A 9,216-nucleotide genomic window follows, 5' to 3' on the forward strand; every position below is an offset into this window, starting at 1 on the left:
TGAAGAAAGCTGATGGTGCCCGGCTATCAAAAGATATAGCGTCTGGGGTCTTAAAGGCTTGAAGGTAAACAAGCGACCATCTAGCTCAGAAGCAACAAAGCCCACATGGAAGAAGCACACCAGCTTGTGCGATCACAAGGTGCCGAAGGGATCAGTTATCAGGCATCATCAGAACAAAAGATCATATTATTGTGAATGAGGAATGAGTGCGGAGTGGAGACCCAAAGCCCATTTGTAGACCACTGGCTATCCCCTTACAGAAGGGTTTGGGGGAGGAGATGAGCCAGTAAGGGTGCGATGTAGCAACAATGAAACATACAACTTTCCTCTAGTTCCTAAATGCTTCCTCCCCCACCCCCCACCCAGTCTCATGATCCCAATGCTACCTTACAAATATGTATAGACCAGAGGATGTACACTGGTACAGATAGGAACTGGAAACACAGGGAATCCAGGGCGGATGATCCCTTCAGGACCAGTGGTGTGAGTGGTGATACTGGGAGGGTGGAAGGAGGGTGGGTTGAAAAGGGGGAACCGTTTACAAGAATCTACATGTGACCTCCTCCCTGGGGGACAGACAATAGAAAAGTGGGTGAAGGGAGACTTTGGAAAGTGCAAGATATGACAAAATAATAATTTGTAAATTATCAAGGGTTCATGAGGGAGGGGGGAGTGGAGAGGGAGGGGAAAAATGAGGAGTTGATGCCAGGGGCTTGGGTGGAGAGCAAATGTTTTGAGAATGATGAGGCAATGAATGTACAAATGTGCTTTACACAATTGATGTATGTATGGATTGTGATAAGAGTTGTATGAGCCCATAACAAAACTATTAAATAAATAAATAGAAATTTTAAAAAGAAAATTTTAAAAGAACTGATTGTTCTTAAGGTAAGACTTAATGAGCTCATTTCTATTCACCACCCTAACCTCATTTATTCTGCTCCCTTTCTTGCTCAATCTACTTCATAGATAGTTGTGTGGCCAATGAAATGTGGGAAAAATTACATGTTCAACTTTCAGGCATGCCTCCCCACTCCCTTTTTCTTTTTCTAGGGATTAGTGTACAGACTTGCCTGATGGTTAATCACCTTGAACTGTGTGTATAACACAGTAGATCAAAACTCACTGCCATCGGGTCAATGCTAACTCATAGCGACCTTCTGTGGATTTCTGAGACTGTACCTGCTATTTATAGAAGTAGAAAGCCTAATCTTTCTCACTTGACGCTTCAGGTGATTTCAAACTACCAGCCATGGGGGTCGCAGCCCACCTCAGTGCCACTATACCAGCAGGGCTCCTGGTGACACCCTAGGGACAGTATAAAAACAAGACAGAAAGAATGTAGGTCTATGTTCTTGGTGAAACAAAACTACCAAACCAAACAAAGTTTAGTGAATGAAAAAAATAACGTCTACCATATTTTATGTTTGCTATTTTTTGAATATCTGTTACAAATCTATATAGTAGTCAAATCTATACCCAAAATAGTTCTTAGTGATAAATCTTAGTTCAAATACAATATCTGAGCCTGATTTCCATGCCCACCTTCATATACAAGTCCCTCACTATCACATCAGCCTATATAATTTTCTTCATTTAATTTATCAGCATAAAAATACAATTTAAATTTGCTTGTGTGTTTATTGTCTCACTAGAAAATAAAGCTTATAAGAGGCAAGGACCTGTCTACTTTCTCTCCTGTGCAAGGACCTGTAACTGCTTTCTCTCCTGTGCCTAGAACAGTATCTGATATATGGTAAGTTTTCGATAACTATTTGTTGACTAAATGAAAGACGAATCAATAGGAAAAGTACTAATTAGTTTCCCCTGGGCTGTAAGCTCTATGGAGAACATGTGTGCTTACAATAATAAAGAGATGGTTGAGTCTGGCCACTGACACCTGTGTTCTTGTTTTACAGGGGAAAAAAAGAGGAGAAAACGAGAGCAGGTTGACTGATCTAAAATTCATGACCTAGCATGAGGGGACTAGGCTTGTTGAGTATTTATGAGAGCCCATGGTCTAAAGTCAAGGTGACCAATGGGCACCCTGAGGAAGCTAAGTGATGTAGCCCACATTGATTAGACCAGAACCTGACCAGATGAAGAGAAGTTATTTGAGTCTGTGAACTGGTGCATACTGCTGCAGACTTTATGGATGGCCTGTCCTGATTTGACTTCCTTATGGATGCGGACTCACAAGGTTCCAACTGGAATGAAGATTCTTCACGTCAAAGAATATAATTGTCTCCTTGGAGCACTGGTTTGTTGTAAGTGGCAGTATAGAAATTGGATACCCAAAATTGGGGGGATAAAGACATGAAGTGATTGGGTTACAAACTTTCATAGGTGGGGCAATATATTCACAGGATTGTAGGATAAAGATGTAGGTGTTTCTTTACGCAGTTGTTAGGTATAGGATATTTTTCTTTTGTTCACTAAGAAAGTGTTATGTTTAAATGAGGTGGCACATTTTTAAATTGTGTGCATTTTAGTTTTATCCTATTAGGTACAGATATGATTTTATTATTGTTTGAAGATTATGTATATGGCTAAAGAATTGTGTATAGGTGACAAATTGGAAAGGGGTGGATTGTGATAGTTAGGGTGTATTGTGCCAACTTGACCTATGAACACATGTGGGATTAATTGAAGAGCAGAGAGATAAATGACTCCGAGAACCTCGCTTTCTTGTCTCTTGCTCTCTGATGGTTGAACCAGTTGTGACTGCCTTAGCTAATTCTCTGCCTCAGCTGGCAAGGCTTACTTCCTGCAAGACATCCATGAGGAGAAGCCACGTGGCCCTACCCTGATGCAGCTCTAGGTGCTGGAGCAGCCACGTGGAGACCCCTGCCATCACTGAGATGCTTACATGCTCACTGACTCGGCTTCCCTCCTGTAGTTTGTGTCATTGTGTGTGTTTTGTGAGATTGAGGAGGACTTTATAGATCAGTGTCGGATATATGGGCTAATGTTAGACTTACAGGCTTGGACAGCACTGGGTTGGGATGCTTTCTTAATATACATTTACCCTTTATATAAAACACTCTTATAAAATATGAGTCTATGAGTTTTGTTTCTCTTGTCTACCCAGAGTAACACAGCCTTCAAAGTGAAACCTTTGCTGTTTAACACTTTTAAATGATCTTGTTCAGCAGATTTGCTCAATGCTTTCTTAACTGCTGCCTCTGTGAGTGTTGACTGTGAATTGAAGCAAAATGAAATCCTTGACATCTTCAAACTTTTCTTTTTTCTTTACATTGAGTTGCAATCCATATTTAAAGCTGCAGTCGTTGACATTCATGAGCAAGATCACTGGCTTCACATTCTCCTTGCTTTCAATAGGCAAACTTGTACACACTCCATGAGCACAAATAATCTGCAATCATGTTGAAGAGACATGATATATAAAGGGAAAAGCTTAAATAGCCATAAAAATCAGGACTGACCTACTGAAAACAACCCAAAAAGGTAAGACAGGCAGTAGGATGAGAGAATAAAATCAGTATGGGCTAATTGAGTCAGGGAACATTTCATGGAGAAGACAAAACTGAGCTTTAAACGTATGAGTAGGAAATATGTAGATATCGAAAAGGGAAGGGGGCAATTTTTACATAGGCCACTAGCTGTTGTTCCCAGTCATTAAGTTGGCCTTGGCTCGTGGTGATTCCATGCACAAGGAACAAAGGTTCTGTGCCATGGTCATTGCTACCCATGGGACTGCAAGTAGGTCTCTGGGCCTTTTGTCCTACCCTTTCTTAGTCTAGAAGCCTGTTGAATCCCATTCAGCAACACACTGACAGAGAATCATGACTATATTTGAGGTGAATTAGCCAGGACTCAAACCCGGATCTCCCATACAGAAGGCAAGAATATTCTATCATTGAACTGCAACTGCTCCTTTATCATCTAGTAGAAAGTCATCCCATCATTAGCAAATGCAGATGAGTTTTAGAGACAGTCACCTACATGGGTATGATCATAAGAATAACTTGTAAGAGACAGGAGGGAGGAAGGGAGAAAGGGGGTTCATTGGCGAGAGCACACTGAGCTTTGTTTTTAAACGTGGTAGAAATGGATACTGGCAATGGTTACACAGTGTGATAAATAAAATTAATGTCACTGACATGTTTATGTGAAGAATATTGAAATGTTTTATTATATATATATATATTTACCACAATAAAAGAAGAACAGATAGTCGACACTCTCAGATGTGTCTTTTGTATCGTGCATTATAAAGGACTCTTTTTTAATCAGTTTTACACATCCTGACAAAAGTTGATTTGAGCGTTTTCCACCAGGTAGTACTCCGAGTGCTTCGCAGTGAAAGCATCAGTCCTAAAATCAATCAAGGGCCTAAGAAACAAAAGCTGCCCTTAGGACAGACTAGTCAAGTGAACACTCTCAGAAGACTGCCCCTCCACTATTCAGCAACATATCTTGAAGTCCTGGGATTGATTTATGCTTCCAGTGTCTTCCAAGATTCCATAACTTTAGGGCACCTCCATAAATATGTCTTACGACAAATACATACTACTGCATAAGGATAATATAATGGGTAACATCATACACAGTTATAAATGTGCTAATGGAATTAATATTTACATATGAAGAGAAGTAATACAGAAATCTCAACCTAAATTTTAAAATGAATTTTCAATTTTCACTACATTTTATGCAAACCAGTTTCCAATCTCCGATTTATTTCCTTTTATCAAAATACTGCTACATTGACTTTGACCCTGTTGTGATTTCTTTTTGCTTTCAAAAAATTAAAATATATAAATAGCATAGCACCTAATTTGCTATTAATATTATGCTGAGTCACTCCACTTGAGTCTCGATGCTGAGTCACTCCACTTGAGTCTCGATGGGAGAGAATATCCAAAAAGAAATAGCAATTACCAATCTTTGGTTTTGTAATATCAGAAGGGTAGAAGACACTGCTTTCTCTCCTATAAGCTGTAGTTCTAGAGGAACTCGGTATATTTCTCTATGAGCTCATGCCATTTTAATCACTTTCTTTCTATACGCCTCTCCACTGGCCAGTAACAAGTCCCAGCGATGCTCACGAAAACAGATCATCTTCTCTTCCACCTTACACCTCAGTCTCTATTCTTTTCAGAGCCTCTCTTTTCCTAGCCTGTCATCCACACCCAGAATTCTTCTTGTGGTCTTTAAATGTAGATACTCACTATTCTATTAATGCACCACCCACAGAAAATAACTGTCGGGAAATCCATGTCCTAGTGAAGCTAAAGCAATAACATTTTAAGCATTCCTCAAATATGCCTTCTTTTGTTTTCAGGAATTGCTTGATCCTTCTACCATTAAAATGAAACTTTGGTATCGTGCCCGGTCTGACCCCCCCCCCCCCTCCACACCAGGACATAACACGAAGGGAGCACAACAAAGCAGCAAGAGGAGCAAAGCAACAAAATCCCTGAGGAATTCGGAAAATAGACTTCGAACTGCAGGGTCAGGATTTGGCACCGCATCAGACACGATCGGAAAACATTCATAGTGAGCAGACAGACCTGGAACTATTCATAAGCCATGTTTTGTTTTGTTTTTCTCATGTCTGTCTGTATAAGATAGGCAGGATAAACAATTCCATGGAGAAAAAAATTGGATCGACGGTTGGTGGGGGGGGGGTGCAGGGAAACAGGGCAGAGGAGGAGGTGAGGAAAGAAGGGGTGGAACCAAAAACCCAGGGACAAGGGAGCAACAGAGATCTAAAGTTGATGGCGAGGAGGTCGTAGAACTCCTGGTGGGGTTCAATCAAGGGCAACGTAGCCTAGTGGAAGTACTGAGAGCAGAATAAAGGTCGAACATGATAGTGGGGCTGGAGGAAAGTAAAAGAAAATAAAATAAAGAACTAGGAGGCAAAAGACATTTATAGAGGTATAAACATATGCAGGTACATATGTAAATATATTAATAGATAATGATTGGAATAGACATCTATGTACATAGATGTATAAGTTAAGTATTAAGGTAGCAGACAGACCTTGAGCCTCTACTTCATACCTCCTCAATGCAAGAACATTTTGTTCTAGTAACCTGAGATTCTGTGATGCTTACCTTCCTGGCACGATCACTGAAGACAAAACGGGTGCATAAGCAAATGTGGTGAAGAAAGCTGTTGATGCCCGGCTATTAGAAGATATAACATCTGAGGACTTAAAGGCTTTAAGTTAAACAAACGACCATCTGCTGGGAAAGAAAACCCACCTGAAAGAAGCATACCAGCCTGGGTGATCATAAGGTATCAACAGGATCAGGTATCAGAAGACCCAAAACAACCAACCATATAATGTTTCCCAACCACCCCCCAACTACAGATAAGAGCTCTTGGCACACAGAATCCAGGACAGATAAACCCCTTGGGAACAATAATGGGAGTAGTGACACCATAAGGGGAGAGGGAGGGGAGAAGGGAAAAAAGGGGGAACTCAAAAATCAATGAAAAACACCCCCCTCCCAACTGGGGATGAACAACAGAAATGTGGGTAAAGGGAGACCGTGGACAGTATAAAATATGAAAATAAAAATCATTTATAAATTATCAAGGGTTCACGAGGGTGGGAGGGTGGGGACGGACGGGAAAATAGAAGAGCTGATACCAGGGGCTCAAGTAGAAAGAAAATGTTTTGGAAATAGTGATAGCAACATATGTACAAATGTGCTTAATACAATTGATGTGTGGATTGTTGTAAGAGCTCTAAGATGATTTATTAAAATTAAAAGAAAATGTTTTGAAAATGATAGTGGCAACATTTGTGCAATCATGCTTGATCCAATTGAACTATGGGTTGTTGTAATATCGGTAAGAGCTCCCTATAAAATAGAAAAATAAATAAAATGACATTTTGATGCTTAAGCTTATACACTCAAAAGAAGGTAAAACAGAGTTACCTTCACTTTGTATGGAAAAAGGCCCTTACATCCTGACAGAAATCAATGAAAGATTTTCTTCTCTTTTTTTGTGTGTCATTTGACTTTATTTCACACTAAGTGGTGTGGGCACAAGCAATCCCCTTAATAAAGTTGACAATGAGCTTCACTCAGAACATTTTAAATAATGCACACTAAAAAAGAAAGTATTCATCTTACAAATTGTTTTGCAATCCAAATATACAACAGCTTGGAAAACACCAGGTAGGGAAGAAAAGCCCATGTAAAAGACAGGTCAGAACGACGAGAACGGCACAGGGGGCATGGCTCGGGCCTTATTCTCACTGCGTCATCAATGTCAGAAATCTGCTCCTTCAGCTGGCTCCACTGCTCGGGGTTTAAAGAAATACCTTTTCTTCCTGGTTTCATTTCACCTTCTTGGTCCATCCAATATTCTCTAATATCAATTAGGACTTTCCCTTTGAAGTCCCGAGCACTGACATACCGCATTTTCCCAATCGGGAACATGTTATCGTCTCGGCTGCTGCTCTGCTTGGAGGACCACAGGGCTCTGGAAGTCTCCCCCGTCTTCTGCTTCTTGACGGGCTTTTCTGGAGCAACCTGCTTTGTCCTCTTTAGCTTTCTGTCGACTTCACTATCAGAATCACTGCCAGATGAGCTTGAAGAAACAAGTTCCTTTGACTTGGGCATTGCTGTGTCCGTGCCGCCAAACGGTCTCCTGCCTGCTCGCTCGCGACTCAGGTTTACTTTTCTTTTTTATTCATAGAATAAATTCTATGAGTTTATTTTTGTATGTGTTGGAAGTAGTGGTTGCAGGTCCAGTCTTTGCATGTGGAGATCCAATTTTCTCACCACCATTTGTTGAAGACAGTACTTAATCATTTTTCAAATGATTTATTTGCCTTATTATTGAGTGGTAAAATTTCCTTGTTTTTTGCATAAAAGGCTCTTGGCAGAGATGTGATTTGAAAATATTTTACCCCACACATGGGTTGTCTTTTCACTTTCTTGATAATGTCTTTGAAACCAAGTTTTTAATCTTGATGAAATCCAAATTATCTATTTTTATTCTTAAATATTTGGGGGGGGAGAAATCTGGGGAAAACAAATAAAACTACCTCTGGTTTCAAATAACATAATTTAATATATAAAATATCCTATAGAATTCCAAACAATTATGTTAGAGTAAGAAATAAATTCAGACACATTTCAGAATGCAAAGTCAGCATGCAAAAATCAACTGGATTGCTATCCACTCACAATGACCATTCAGAAGAGGAAATTAAGAAAGTAATTCTGTTTGTAATAATAACTAAAATGATAAAATGCTTAGAAGTAATTTTATAATAACCCTAGAAATTATAAAACATTATTGAAAGAAATTAAAGAAGATTTAATCATTGGAAATATATACTGTGTTTGTGGATTGAAGACAATATTTAAGATGACAATGCCCCCACATTGATTGACACAATTCCTTTCAAAATTCCAGTTGACTTATTTTATTTCAAACGTTTAGATGTTCATTACAAAATTCATATGAAATGGAAGGAATTAATAATAAAGTCTTCAGAAATAGCAGCATTAGGGAATTCACAATTAATGATCTCAAAGATATTGCAAAGCTAAAGCAATCAATATGGCATCATGTTAGCCTAGAGGTAGGCATATAGCAGAGTAAATGGAAGTATTACTACAACATCATAGGAAACGTTATTACGCAACAAGATCAAATTGTGAAACTACTGTTTTTTTGACATGGCCTCCGTCTAGATCTGTGCGTGTCTGAAAGCAGTGTGCGCATCTTTCCAGCCCAGAGGAACGCTCTGCTCTTCGGTTTCCCCAGTTTCAGTCACCGTAAGGGACTCAGCTCATACTCCTTTGAAATGTTCTTTGAGTTTGGGGAGCAAAAGGAAGTCTAAAGATCAAGGCTGAAAGGTGGATGCCATAAGGTCTTTTGCAGCAAATTTGCCTAATGCAATCCATCATTTACTATCTTGACTGAGTGGAGATACAAGTAAAATGAAATCCTTGACAACTTCGGTGTAGCGTCACTTAGCCCACTTCTTCCTTGTGTTTCCTATTTCCATTTGTACCTAATTCGCAAACCTTCCAAATTGTCCTTGGGTAAATGCTGCTCTTTTGATCTCAAATGGTTGATTATTCAAAAGTGTGTGTAGCTAGCTCCTTAATGGGATTGTTTGCCTTAGAGACCTATTGTCTGGTTGAAATTTCAACCAGCAGGGTGAGTTTAGTTTCAGACCTGAAGGGTGACTAAGGACCACAATCTCAGGGTTC

At 39.6% G+C, this 9,216-nt stretch overlaps 1 pseudogene; it reads right to left on the reverse strand.

Moving 5' to 3' along the window:
• Nucleotides 1–7,107: 7,107 nt before the first annotated feature.
• Nucleotides 7,108–7,608, reverse strand: LOC142429799 (activated RNA polymerase II transcriptional coactivator p15 pseudogene; annotated as a pseudogene).
• Between the last annotated feature and the right edge of the window lie 1,608 nt (nucleotides 7,609–9,216).

Source organism: Tenrec ecaudatus, chromosome 1, assembly GCF_050624435.1.
Source record: "Tenrec ecaudatus isolate mTenEca1 chromosome 1, mTenEca1.hap1, whole genome shotgun sequence".
NCBI lineage: Eukaryota > Metazoa > Chordata > Mammalia > Afrosoricida > Tenrecidae > Tenrec > Tenrec ecaudatus.